This window comes from Pan paniscus, chromosome 3, assembly GCF_029289425.2.
Source record: "Pan paniscus chromosome 3, NHGRI_mPanPan1-v2.0_pri, whole genome shotgun sequence".
In the NCBI taxonomy this organism is placed as follows: domain Eukaryota; kingdom Metazoa; phylum Chordata; class Mammalia; order Primates; family Hominidae; genus Pan; species Pan paniscus.
Window position 1 is genome coordinate 162,177,846 of NC_073252.2, and position 15,322 is coordinate 162,193,167.

The 15,322-nt window shown below is 37.7% G+C and overlaps 1 protein-coding gene across 4 annotated transcripts in view; it reads right to left on the bottom strand.

Moving 5' to 3' along the window:
* Nucleotides 1–15,071, bottom strand: part of MARCHF1 (membrane associated ring-CH-type finger 1) — an 852,478-nt gene extending 837,407 nt beyond the window's left edge. For 2 of the 4 annotated variants that reach the window (XM_055111978.2, XM_055111976.2), the window contains exon 1: nucleotides 14,702–15,071. The gene's annotated coding sequence lies outside the window, so the exon portion shown is untranslated. Of the gene's footprint in view, nucleotides 1–14,018; nucleotides 14,675–14,701 lie in introns of those variants that run through there. The other 2 variants (XM_024928548.4, XM_063603974.1) reach the window with 1 other exon arrangement.
* Nucleotides 15,072–15,322: the final 251 nt, after the last annotated feature.

A 15,322-nucleotide genomic window follows, 5' to 3' on the forward strand; every position in this document is an offset into this window, starting at 1 on the left:
CTGAAAGCATTCCCTTTAGCCGGGCAACAATCCTTGAAGGGGGATTGGGTGGTTCTTCTCTGTGTCTACATTAATCCCTTTACTACAACTTTTATATGAGTTCTCACTACTGTGCTATGGACTGAAAAATAGGCATAAAGATTTGAAAAGACGATAAGACAATTTGAAAATTGGACACCATGATTTCAAGAGCATCAAAGTGAACACATGAGTTCCAATCCTGCACCTGCCACTTACTAGCTCTATGGTTTTAGTCAGATTGGTTCATATTTCTGTGGTTAGATTTTCTTATATAGAATATGAAATAGTAATAACTGCCAACTGCATGCTGTATTGCCTTTATCAAGTTGTTATAATCACTGAACCTCTGGGAACCCTTCTTCAAAAAAAAAGTACATATATACATATGTACATATGTACTTATATACTAATGTATGTAATTATATATGTACTTACGTACTATAATGTACCTAAAACGTACTAACGTTCTATAATGTACTTATGTACTATAATAGTACCTCTACCATAAGATTGATTTGAAGATTAAGTAAACTACCCTATTTAAAGCATGTCTTTCAAAAAGTAAGTTCTAAATATTATACACACACAACACGAACATCTATCTAGCCTACACAATAGAACCTCAAAAGCAAACTATGAGAATAAATCAAATAGTTTAGTAAGGTTGCTGGATGAAAAATCAACATGTAAAAATCAATATGCATCACCAATAAACATTTAGAACATGTATCTTTTTAAATATCTTATTCATTATTACAACAAAAACCGTAATAATCCTGGGAATAAATTGCAAAAACCTAAGCAAGATCTTCACAGAAGACGTTAATTATACCATCATTGCAGCACATTCAAGAAGAGTTAGATAAATGGAGTTATGTAACAAATATATGGACAGGAAAGCTCTATCATAAAAATGACAGCTGTCTCAAATTGAATTATAAACCTAATGCCTTCCAATCTCAACAGAGTGTATGTCAGAAGCCCTGGAAGAAAGATATCACATCCAAAAGGACTAAGACAGAAATATGGTGAGGGTGAAAAGAAGAAAGTAGTTATCTCTACCACCCCTACTACAACCACCACAACCTCTCAGGCCTGCTGGGGGAAAGGAAAGAAACAGTATTATAGAAATCCAAATAGAACTGGAACCTTGAAATAGAGGAGCGGTGGCCATCATTGTATGCATTCACTTCTACACCTGCTAAGAGGCAGAGAGGGACCAGAGGAATTAATTCCCTTACCATTCTCTCTCACCAGTCTCCTGGCAGTGTCTCACATTAGCCACACCTAACTAGAAGTTAGAAGCCAAAGAAGTGCAGGAGTTGCAGCTCCATGGAGAAAGGCTCTAAATAAGCAACCAAGGAATATTTACCACATAGACTATTTCATGGAATTTAAAAAAGCAAATTCTGGCTGGGCACAGTGGCTCATGCCTGTAATCCCAGCACTTTGGGAAGCCCAGGCGGGCAGATCACCTGAGGTCAGGAGTTGGAGACCAGCCTCACCAACACGGCGAAACTCGATCTCTACTAAAATACAAAAATTAGCTGGGCGTGATAGCGTGCCCCTGTAGTCCCAGCTACTTGGGAGGCTGAGACAGGAGAATCTCTTGAGCCCGGGAGGCGGAGGTTGCATTGAGCCGAGATCTTTCCACCACCCTCTAGCCTGGGCAACAGTGTGAGACTCCATCTCAAAAATAAATAAATAATATAAATATAAATATAAAAAGCAGACTCTAATATGGCAAAGTTTGTGAGAACAGCCAAGAAAATTTTAAAGAATGAGAATGAGGAGAATTCATCTTAATAAAGTTGCTGTATAATGTTAAAAGGATTAAAGAATCAAGTATTAAATTGGCAAAGGATTAGACAAACCAATGGAACATAATAGAGAACCAAGAACAGATATAAATATATGGCACCTAGATATGCCAGAGTTAGCCTCACAAATCAGTAGGAAAAACTAAACTGGAACAATTGGCTGTACGTTTTGTGGTGGGGGGATGGGTTAATCCCTATTTCCAAAACAACTACAAAAATTAATTCCAACTGGGCCAAAGACCATAATGCTAAACATGTTAAAGCTTTAGTAGAAAACTGAGTGAATATTTTTACAATCTCTAAGTAAGAAAATACTACTTAAACAAGAAATACTAAATTTGTAAAGGAAAAGAATGATAAAACTGAGCATAATAAAATTTCAAAATCTCTATACAAAAAGACATAGTAACACAACTTAAAAACAAGGGACAGAATGCAAGCAAATATTTCAATGCATGTAAATGACAAAAAGTTAGTACTTAGAGTATACAAAAATTCTTAAAAATTCATTTTAAAAATTCAAACCAATAAGGAAAAAATAACAAAACTTAAGACAATCTGCAAAAGAGAAGACTTAAGTGAAGTCTTATATACATGAAAAGATGCTCAATAGCACCAATGAGGGAAAACAATCAATAAGACATTTAAACATATGCATGCAAAACCAAAAAGTTTGATAATACGTTATACCTTGCTGATGGACATGTAAGTTGCTAAAACCAATATGGAAAGATAGATCTGTAAAGATTTGTTGAAGATAGAAACTGCTCTCTTAATCCCACTACAACATTTTCACAATTTCATTCTTATTTAAGTACCTATAACTAATTTAGAGAATTACTTTTTGTTTATAATATTTATAAAAGTAACGTATCATTTATACATTACAATTATCTTTTGTAACTTTTTTCACTCAAATTATATTTTAAAGCCTCCTCCTGCAGGCTGTGCCAGGAGGATCACTTGAGCCAGGAGGTCAAGGCTGCCGGTGATGGTGCCACGGCATTCCAGCCTGGGTGACAGAGGGAGGCCCTTTCTCAAGAAAAATAAATTTAAAAAATGAAATTATATTTCACTCAAATGATGATCAATGTTGACATGTGAATTTTAGTTCATTTTAATTTCTGTATAGTATTCAATTGCATCAAAATATCATGATTAATGATTACCTAGAATCTTTAAGTCAATGCAAATGACATTGCCATAAATACATGTCTCTTTGGGTCTACATACAAAAACTCTTTCTAGAAGTGAATTGCTGATCACCTCCAGAAATGTAATACTGCACAGTAAGTGAACTGTATTGACATGAAAAAGATAACAGAGACTCTAACAAGTTAACACACAGCATATTACATATTTATTGAAATGTCATAGTCTAATATATATTAGCATAAATATATATTTTGGATACATTTCTGGAAAGAAGTCAATATTTTTTAACTGGGAGAGAATTGAAGGGGAGCATTCACTTTTCAGTCTTAATATTTCTATAATATTTAATTTTTTATAATAAACATATTTTACCTCAGTTTTACAGCTATAAACCATTGAAAAAATCCACATTTGTTATTTTATCCTGTGTTGTGTTTATTATCCTACTATAATATGGCAAAAACACCCTCAGATATGAGATTGAATGTTTGTGTTGTACATGTTTCATAAACTAATAATTATACAATCAACTTATTTTTGAAATAAAGTTTCCTTTATATTACCATTATTAAAGTGATGGGGTCTCAGTACTGAAAATTTTAAAAATATAGGAAGAGAAAAAGGAAAAATAAAATACTCACTACAAAATGATACCAGTCATAAATATTATTTATTCATTAATCAATTCATTTATTTATTTATTCAGTTGGTAGTAGTGGTAGTGGTGGCCACCTTTCTTTAGTTTCTCAAGCAAATTAATCTTCGCATTTCCTTAATGTCTAAAAAGTAGCAAGATAACTAAAATCTTAAAATGTATAGCATATATCTTATAAAAATGAAACCATGCCTGAGAATTTAAAGAATATGTATATTTGCTTTAATGATGGTATGAACCCCTACTAAATACTTACTATTTATTAGGGAATTTTCTTACTACCTTTAATCCTCAAAACAACCTTGCTACTGAGAAAATACTATCATCTGCATTTTGCAGATAAGGAAACCAACATTCTAACACGTTAAGCAATTTGACCAGTGTCATCTCACTAGTGAGTGGAGATTTCAACACAGCTGAATATGGCCTGGAATTTGAGCTTCTCCAACTACCATTTATCTCTCATTCTTCCTGCAGAGAAACTGAATCTTCCCATTAAAAATTAATGTGAAAAGCTACTTTATTTGTTTTGGTTTTTTTTTTTTTTTTTTTTTTTTGAGATGAGTCTCACTCTCACCCAGGCTAGAATACAATGGCACAATCTTGGCTCACTGCAATCTCCACCTCCCAGGTTCAAGTGATTCTCCTGCCTCAGCCTCCCCAGTAGCTAGGATTACAGGTGTGAGCCACCATGCCCAGCTAATTTTTGTATTTTTAGTAGAGATGGGGTTTCACCATGTTGGCCAGGCTGGTCTTGAACTTCTGACCTCCAGTGGCCTGCCTGCTTTGGCCTCCCAAAGTGCTAAGATTACATGCGTGAGTCACCGTGCCCAGCCCAAAAACCACTTTATATAACAAAAAAATTTCCTAAGGAAATTATGATAATTTTCTGGCATCCAGAAAGATCCACTATAAAAATATTCTGCCTCTAAAGGCATACATCTCCCAGTAGCCATGTGGTGATTACACCCCACTCACTGCTAAGTGAATAGGAGCCCAAGAGAGAATGAGTGGCTTGTCAGTTCACAGTCCATAATCTACTGAACTGTTCCCACCATGAAAAAATGGGAGGTAAAAATGTAGATTATTCACTTATCACCATGAAAACACACAGAAGTAAAATTTGGCTATATGAACCATGAAACTGTTCTCTTCATTGTTTATAAAAAGAATTTAGTTCTAATAGTTGATAACCAACAAATTCTTTAAAACAATTTATCAGCATAAGTTCTCTCTTACACTGTTTTGAGGGAAATTTTTCAAATAAATGTTCACATTAGGTGTGTTGCCACAGAATAGAAATTAGCATGAAACAGAGGATTATTTTCACATCATTTTTTCCTCTACATATAATTTATTACAAATATACACTCAGAAAAGTATTTTTTAAATCCACAAGAAAACTAATTAGATTTAACAGAAGTCAACTTTTTTTTAGTTTTGCTTTTTCATCTTTTAATCCAATAATTATTAATTTAAATTGTTATTATGATAATAATTTAGTCTTATTATTATTAAAAGTATTTGGGAAATTTAAAAAGTGGGACAAAAAGCTAACGATAGTCCTATGACAACTATTAACAGTTGAAAATACTTTCTATTTGTAAAATAAACATTTCCTTTATTTTTGACATTACTGGGTAATGTATGTTTCAAAAAATTAAAGCCTTCTGCCTCATTTTTAACAATTTTTGAAAATTGACAACTATAGTTTATCCTAACAAAAGCTATAGAAATAGCATCTATTATCACTTCTTAAGACTCATCTTCTCTACCATGAATGTCATAAGGAACAAACCAAAAAGTATCAGACTTTTCCTTCTATATTATACTTGTCACTTAATATCTTAATAATGTGTCAAATTGATTCCCCCATCTCTTTAATTCTCTGCTATTGTTCATGGCACAGAATCTTTCTTTCATGTGGTAGTTACTTAATAAATACTTGTTTATCCATTTATTTAGTAAAGGTTTCTAAAATAAGACATACTCATGAGGTTAAAAGATTTCATAAAAGATTAAGTTTAAACATAAGCTATAAATAAACCAAGTTATCTTATTAAAAAGGAAAGGCAGCTGGCAAGAACTTATTGTATACATTATGCTAAATATTAAAGGATCATTTCACAGGGTGCCTGGGACCTGACTTTGAGTTCCATGAAAACAAAATTGCTAAGAAATATTAAAGGAAATATAGCTCTAAGTGGAAAATAATTTGTCTCTAATTGATCGAATTTCAAATATGGGAGAATTTAGCAGAACCAAAATCCAAACTCATGTGAGTATAGAGGCAATTTAACTTCATTAAAACCTAAATACAAAAGCTGATTCCAGAATGAATAATTAAATGTGGCTATGTGCTATGCTTCAGTAACATCTAATAGACCTTTGTGTGTTACACTATTAAAATAAATCAAGTAAAATTTTAATTGAAATGTTGTACTTTTAAAAGAAAATATCTACCCATAATTCTACCACTCTAAAAATTAATAGATAACTAGCAAAAATATATAAATTTTATAACTATGTAAAAACTACTTAGTTATATGGAACTTACAAGCCTTGTAGGTAATCCTTAAGGTGTCATCACCATGAGCTGGAACAAGTACATTGAGTAATAAATAAATAAATAGTTCATTCACCTTTCTTTCAACTCTATTTCTTTAGAAATTCTCTAACTTTAAATGATAACTCCTACAACTTTTGATTCAAATGTTCATAACTCTTAATATTTGCTAGGCTGCATATTTGATACAACATTCTTCCCAGATTCATACATTTCTTTTTTGCAAATAGATGGTCTGTATTTGTTAGCACCTTTTTACTGCTCCCCTACTACATGCACATACACATGCACACACACGTACAATTCCTTACTATGGCAAATATTTTGTGACAGTCCCTTATGTTTGGTACCTCTCTTCAGCCTACATCACACTCCCTCTGACTGTGAGTCTTTCAAGCTTCCCCCAACAGTAGGACCTTGAGCACACTTCATTTCTCCCTCTGTTAGAAAATTTTTATCTTTTTTCTCCACCTCATTAACCCTTCCTTCAGATGTCAGCTAAAATGTCACCTCCTCAAGGAGGCTTCCCCAGACCTCCCTGGCTGAGTCAAACTCCCCTCTAATAGGCTTCCCCATTACTGTGCATCTGGCCTTCATTATACTCACTTTTGCATATGTGCACTGGCTTGTGTGATTATTTAATTAATTTCACAGAAATAAAAAGCTCCAAAGAGGCAGGAATCATGCCACATCTTTCACTCATCATTACATTACCAGGACCTAGCTGAGTGTTGAGCGTAGAGTAGACTGCCAATAAATACATATTAAAGGATAGTGAAAAAGAAGGAAGAGATGCAAATTAATCATTATGTCAACAGATGACCTCATAGTTACTAGAAAAATTATTTAAATGGTCTCACTTGGTGATCTGAAAGATGACAGATTTGTAAAGAAAGTACCTCTGAAAATACATGTTTTATCTTCTTTCTTATTTTTCTCTCATTGTAATGGATGTAGCTTATGATTTAGTCCTGCTTTTCTTTCTCTTATTCATTTTTCTCTAGAGAAGGAAAGTCATAAATCTTAGGCCAGGCTCTCTTCAAAAGCAGAGTCTGAACTAAAAAATTATTTGCAAATAATACAAGGTGATCCCGGAGAGTAGGAGTGAGGCACTGGGTAAAGTGAACCAGGGAGAGAGTAAAGGCTAATACAGGTGCATGCAGTTGGGTCACTTCCATGGCCGGTTGAGGCTCCTCCTCACCTGGACCTTATGAGGAGCTACAGAGTGCGTCTCGGAACTATCCACCCATTCCCACTGACTGCGAGGCTCCATGGTGGTGTTAGCTCCTCCTCACTTCCAGGCTGCATGGACCACGGTCAGAAGCAGGGGGAAAGATAAGACATGCTAGTAAAGTCACAGAAAAGAAAGTGAAAGATACTCAGCACAAGCTTGAGATGGGAAATAGCACAACTGAGTCAAAGGCTGCCTACAATGATTGCCCGAGCCAGAAACAGATGTGAGATTGACAGGACATCCGGCAGGGTCCAAAAAGCATGTGATGTACTTCATGAGAATCAGATCATTGCTCACCACAGTCAGCCCCAATGAGCCTCAATGTCAGTACCTAATTTATCACTCTCACCAAGCTTCCATTTATCTCCTGATATGCCTCAGGACACTGAATTGAAGGCAGGCGCAAGAATCTATTCCAGGCATTCTCCGACTTCCAATCATTGTGTCCCAAATAGTCAGTGATTTCTGGAATATGTTATCTGGAATATGTTACCTGGAACATACAATTCACTCAAAAATAACATTACATGTAATAGTTCAACATTAGTATCCATCCGTCACTAGGCAGACTTAACAAAAATTCTAGGTCAATCCATAAAAGCACAGTTAATTTAAATCATATATCTCTAACAATCTACTTCAGGTATAACCTGAATTAACTATATTTCCATGAATTGGTCTAGAAATACGTTCTGAGTTTTATCCATATACCAATAAGAAAAGAGATCAACATAGTACTAGCTTGTTAACACTATTGTATGTATATCACAAGAAATCAGTCTGTATCAGTTGCTTTTCAGAGCAACAGTTGGAAAAATAGGACAGTTGTTTCTAAGAAGAGGGAGACTCCAGACTTCACACATTTTTCACTCCATAAATGTAGCGCTTATTTGTAAGTTAGAATGATTCGTTAACCATGGAGTTCTTGTGTTCAGAAAGGAGCCTTACTTTTTATGCACACACACACACACACACACACACACACACGTGTCTGTGTCTGTATTTTTGGGTGTGTATTAGTCCTAAAAGAAACAAAAGTTTTACCAATTTATTATGTTTAGTTACCAATAACTTTAATCTATTGGCTATTTGAATTACTGGTCTTCACTGTCACAAAGATTTACCTCAAAATTTAAAAAACAGACCAACTGTCTCAATATAAAATGGCACATAGTATATTAATGGCTGTTTAATAGAATCTGCCTTCGTTTTATATCACTTCTAAAAATATGTTTGGAGTTAGCTGTATTGCGTAGGAGGCTGTGGGATGGGACTACTAACTCCAGTTTTACCACCAAGAAATGATCTTTGATCACTGTACATCTATGTTTATTATCAGTTAAAAATAATGACACATTTCAGCTGATGGTTTTGGTCAACAATAACTAGAAAAGCCAGATATAAGGACAGTATTCTGATAAAACCTGATGGAGAGTTTCAGAAGAGGTCAAGACTAGAAGCTTCAAGATTACAGATGGAAGAAGTACCAAAGAGGTAATGTGACTTTTCAGAATATGTTTTTCCCCCGGGATGAAGAGTGGGAGCAATTGCCAATCTGGAAAGACAGTGAGAGACTAAGAATATGGGCTTTGCCTGAGCAGAGGACCACTGATGTGAGACAAAGAATCTAGCAGAGATTTTGGCGGTCTTGAGGGGCTGGAGAGACAAAATTAGGTATGAGGGGCCAAGAGCTCAGTGAGAAGTAAAAGGTGTAGCACTCAGCTTGACACATACTTGATTTTACCTACATGAGATTTGCTAAAGCCTGAAGTTACACATATGAGTGGAGGCTAAGACACTGAGAAGGAAGCTTCTGGAAAGAAGAGCGGATTCTCAGGAGTCTTGTCCTGGCTTGTGTTGAGGGCCTGTGAATGCACCAGTAGAAGTTCAAGACATCTGGGCTGGGTGCGGTGGCTACGCCTTGGCATCTGGGAGCCCAGAAGTCTAAAAACTCGTGAGTCAGCTCAGCCACTGGGTGGATTACAACTATGGGCTACCATCCCATCGTATCTGTCTAGCAGAGGAAATTTTGACACTTCTTTGGAGATGTATAGATCATCTGGAGCCTTTATAAGTTTGTTTTTTGTTTTTTGAGACAGTCTCACTCTGTCACCCAGGCTGGAGTGCAATGGCACGATCTTGGCTTGCTGCAACCTCTGCCTCCCAGGTTCTAGTGATTCTCCTGCCTCAGCCTCCCAAGTAGCTGGGATTACAGGCACCTGCCACCATGCCTGGCTAATTTTTTGTATTTTTAGTAGAGATGGGGTTTCACCACGTTGGCCAGGCTGGTCTCGAACTCCTGACCTCAGGTGATCCACCTGCCTAGGCCTCCCAAAGTGCTGGGATTACAGGCATGAGCCACTGCACCTGGCTGAGTCTTTATAAACTTTATATACAGTAACTAAAATTAAGAGTAAAGATATGCTGAAAAGAGGCTCACGGCAATACAGCTGACATTAGCAGACTCAAACCTTAGAATAAGTTTGATTAATATGCTCCAAGTCATAGAAGAAAAGATGGAGAAAACAGATAAATTGGAATCTATAGAAAAAAATCAAATGTACACTTGGAAATTTTAAAAATACAATAATTACAGTAATAACCTGTGGATGAGCAGTATAACAGGCGTGGTGTAGAAGAAGTTTAGTAAACTGAAGAGAAGGTCAAAAGAATACTCAAACAAGCACAGAGAGAAAAAAAAGTAGAAAATAGTAAAACAAGTACAGGGAGCATGTTGGGTACAGTGAAACCATCTATTAAACATGTAACTCAGATCTCAGGAAAAGAAAACAGACACAATGAAGTAGAGCTATCTATGAGAAGATAATAGTCAAGAATTCACCAATGAATTTCACCTGATGAAAGACAACAATCCACAAATTCAAGAAGCTCTGCAAACTTGGAGGATAAATCCAAAAAACTTATACCTAGCAATATATAGAAAACTAAAGAAAATAATGGCAAATGAAAAATCGTAAAATCACCCAGAGGCAAAGACACATTTACCCTCATAGCAACAATATGACTGACAGGTTTGATGGAAGTGAGAAGTCGAAAGAATAACAAATGTTGGCCGGGCACAGTGGCTTATGCCTGTAATCTCAGCACTTTGGGAGGCTGAGGCAGGCAGATTGCTTGAGTCCAGGAGTTTTAGCATAGATGGTGAAACCCCATCTATGCTAAAAATACAAAAATTAGCCAGGCATGGTGCTAGTCAGGAGGCTGAGGGACGAGAACCACTTGAGCCTGTGAGGCAGAGGTTTCAGTGAGCAGTGATTGCGCCACTGCACTCCCACCTGGGTGACAGAGTGAGGCTCTGTCTCAAAAATAAATAAATAAAAATAACAACATGTTGAAAAAAAAAAAAAAACACTGCCAAACAAAAATGCTATACTTAGCTTTAAAAATTACATCTATTTAAAAATATTTTCAGACATACAAAAACTGAGTGAATTTGTTGCCAGCACACTTGCAATAAAAATATATAACCACTTACTTCATAATTTTTATGAATAAATTATAATAAGTGCATTGACAAGAATGCCACAAATTTAACATACCAGATATTCTAAAACCACAATTACTTTTGCACCAACCTAATAAAATAGAATTCACACATTAGGTTCACCTCTATCAATTTACTTCTTTAACTGAAACTAATTAGAAATTTAAAAGTGATTAAGTTCACTAATATATAATATTTGTCAGACAGTTCCTCCTGAATTTTCCAAATCATTTTTGTACACTAGTTCATTTGCTATGCACTGTCCCCCATGAGAAAGGCAAGGCAGATATTATCATCTTTATTTTATGTAAAATGAAACTAATGTTTACAGACTCCGACCCTTGTCCTCAAGTACATGACAAAGTCAAAAGTAGAACACATATTTCCTACCACTGTTCATCACTGAAACACTAGGAGGTAGAAATGAATTAATAGTATCATAGGGGAGTCATAAATTGCAAAATGAACCCAATATATAGCAAAGGGATAATCGTGGCTTCAGAGAATTTGTCTCAAAATTTTTTTATTTTATTTTTAAAGCTACATTAACAGCATTATTTTAACCCTCTAAATATTAGATCATCACACTCCTAAATATTTTCAGCACCACTATAACCGTTGACTTTCACTGTTGTATTTCCAGAAAAAGTTAGGATGCAAAAACCTTTCAGCCAAGGTTTTACTGACCAATTTCCCTATCAAAGGCCTACAGGAAAGTGAAAGCTACAATGTTTTGTGATCCATAAAACATCCTTAAGATAGAATTTGAATTACACCATGAAAAAGCCCAGAAGACAACCTCGTCATTGAGTTTAAGACACAATTTTGCCTCAAGGTGGGTAAAGGAAGTTTCGCTCTATCATAGAGGTCCTAAAGTATCTGTTAAATCACACAACTGGAACAATGAAAGCAAGAGGTCATCAAACAGCATAAACTTATTCTTCATACAGGATCTTTCCATGGATACTTCCCAGTGTCCTGACATCATGTTTTTCGGTGACCTTGGAACATCACTATTGCCTGCCCTGGGCTTTGTGCTATGGCTTTATTTTTGCCCTATAATGCAACTTCCTCCTCTTTCTCACCTTGCCCAGTTAAGAGCCCTTGTGCAACAAAATAGGCAAAGTATTTGTGAAATACATTAAAGAACATTATGAGAATACTCTCTAGTTCAAGAACACTATTTTACTCCATGTGGTTTTAAAAATAATATTGTACTAGCTATCAAATAAGTCAAATTATATCTATTTATAATATGCTTATACTTTCTGAGAACTTTTCTCAGTATTCTAGTGGAATGTGAAGAATCTATGTACTTTTGACCTTCTTGGATAAAATATTTTTGAAATAAAATTAAAGATTTCATACATAAAATGTAATCTGTTCTTCTCAATATACATTTTTATTTACCATGTTAATGAGGTAAAACATCTTATCGCTAAAGGTAACATCATATGCCAAAAACCATGAGCCAAACACCACAGTACCTCCTGTTGATCATTGCTAGCTGATTATCTGATCAGAGTTATACACATATTGTATGTAAATGTAGATTTTTATATAGTGTACACCCCATCATGTAAGCACGTCAGAAGCTCGTACGTTCATAAGTCTATTTCAAAAAGAGTTTTTGCTATTACAATACTTGAGGAAAGTAGTCAACATGAGCAACAGGTTCTCTAAGAACCTTAAAGTAAAACCCCATTATCATAAAAACATAGTACAACAAAGTTAGAAAGACGACTTCAGATAAAACAGGTGGCGCCTATTGTGACAATTAGTCAAGAAACAATGAAATAAAAAAATCTGTATCACAGAAGAAAACGTTGCTGACAACCCCATAAGTCCTGGATTAAAACAAGCTCTTTGCTCATAACATTGGTCTCTCAACATAGCATGACATAATCAGACATATAATTATGCACTTCCCAGTAGAGATACGCATGTAAAAGCTACAATGAGCTTTTCCAAAATCAAAACTGACACAGCACCTTCTGATAGTCCCACCATTCATATTTAGTGAAGCCTCCCTGTATTATCTCACCCAGTTTCTTTTTTACTTCCACCACATTGATTATTCCAATAATTTTCTATCAAATCTGTTCTGAAAAGACTCAAACTTTATCAAAAGAGCAATCACTGAGAAAAATTATTTTAATCCTGTTTCAGAAAAGCTTCATTAGAATCATCTATCTTTAAAGAAAAAAAAAAGATCATCTGAAGAAAAATTAGCCTCTTTCAAGAAAAATAAAATTATAATTGTGATTGTTGCTTTCTTATACCATAGCATTATGTTAGATGCTGGAATACCAAACTGGTATACCAAGAATCTCCTTAATGTTCAAGGATTATTTACATTTAATACACATGAAATTCATAAATACAAAATGACTATTTAAAGTTTAAATATTTTCGATTGTAGTGGATGAAAACAGAAAAAGTCACTGAACCCCCAAAGTAGCAAACTTTCACTTCTTTCCATCTTTTTCACGAGATATTCCTTTTGTAAACACATTGACATTAGAAACAGATGTTCTGATAGGTACCATCGCTTCCTTGTGATCTGAAAATTGAACCTCCTAAACAAGGAATTCATCAATAAAACCTGTGTCCGCCAAGCAAAAAGCCAGGGGGTTGGGTGTTGGCATGTTGGCTATATAGCACTTATAGGCGAGACAACTCTAAACTAAGGTACCTGAGCAGGTTCAGAATCTTTTTTCGTTAAACCCACAGAGCTCTATAATAGAAAACATTTTGATCTCAAAAATGTTTAGCAAGCAAATCTTTTCTGGAAATACTGAATAACAAAAAGAATTGCCAGGAAAACGTGAGGCTCTCTAACTATATATTGGCCATGCCTCTGATTCCATCCACCTGTCACAAATCTCCAAAATCAGAGCTTCAAAAACCAGAGAAAAGAGCGAGAGTGAGTCTCCCTTAACTTTGCCATTTCCCTCACACCACTTGGGGATAAAACTTGGGCGTCTCTCTGCCTCGACTGGTCACTCCACTTCCTGGAGCTCCAGAAACTCCCTCAGCACCTGGATAACTGCGACACTCACCCGTGAGCGCAGGACCCTCCTGGCGTCTTAAGTCCCAGCTCTCAGTCCCGCTGGCCGCAGGAACACAATGACATCTCTCGCCCAGGAGGGCGGTTGGAGGGAACCGAAATCGGACACAGCAGTTGCAGTGAACCCGATTCAGGGTTGAGCGCATCAGCGCTAAACCCAAGACAAAGGCTGCCCTGTGTCTTCCGTACTCAGCGCTCTCCTTTGGTAATCGGTCCCCGTCCCCTTCAAGCCCACACTAGGAGCGCGTGAGCCTGTGAAGTGGCTGTCATCGACGCCGCGCTTTCCGAGGGGTGCGGCTCGGTGACTAGTACCACGCCGGTGTAAACAGCGCGCAGCGCACTGGGGATCCGCCAGAAACGGCGCGCGCGCAGAGCGGGCGCTGGGGGCCAATAGTAGCAACTACCCCAGGCTGCGGGCTGGAGCCGCCTCCTCTCACCAGAGAGGCGCCTACTGGGCGAGCCCGCCGCCCGCAGGTTGGGTGGCAGCACCCGCCGCGAACCCCAGCCACGCTCCCCAGTGGACCCACCAGGCAAAGGCACCTGCTGCCTGCCCTCCAGGGCTGACGCTGTGCCAAGCCCCGCTCGGGATCAGGGACAAGCCGCCCAGGACTACCAGCCGGAGAGAGGGGGCTCCCAGTGAGGCTGATTGAATGCATGATGTTTGCAGTCACTTACCGGCGGAGGGTGAAGTAGCTCAGGCGGCCGCCAGGCTGCGTGCGGCCGGCATCCCGGGGCGCGGGCATTCTCCCATCCTTTGTCAGTTGCGGGTGGAGCGCTCCTCCCCAGCTAGCGGACGAGCAGCCGGGTGGCAGGCAGCCCGGCTCTGGCTCCGCTCCCCAGTCCTCTCCCCTCCTCTGCTCCCCCTCCCCTTCTCCGTCCCCCTCTCTGAGCCGGCATTCACTGGGCTCCCATGATGTCATCCAGTGGAAATCTGCCATGCTCAAAGACTGGAATAATCCAGCGCTCACGCGGGGAACGCAGAGCAGGCGGAGGAGGCAACAGAGCCTCTAGGAGTTCCCAGAACTAGCATCTCCAGGTTAACTGGAGTCAAGGACAGGACATAGGGGAGTCTGCGGAAAGCAGGCTCCGAGGGTGTATGTGGGCCGGGTGGGCGCGGTGGGGATGGGGCCGGGGATGAAGAGCCTCTTCTTTGCGGTAAAGATTCCTAAATCAGTACTTAAACTGATGGCAGATGCCAAGGATAAGGAGAAAGTTTTTTTCTGGCTGCTCAGTAGCTCAGGTGCCCCATCTCGGTGATGGACACCTACACTGCAGCCACGATAATAATTAGAACCC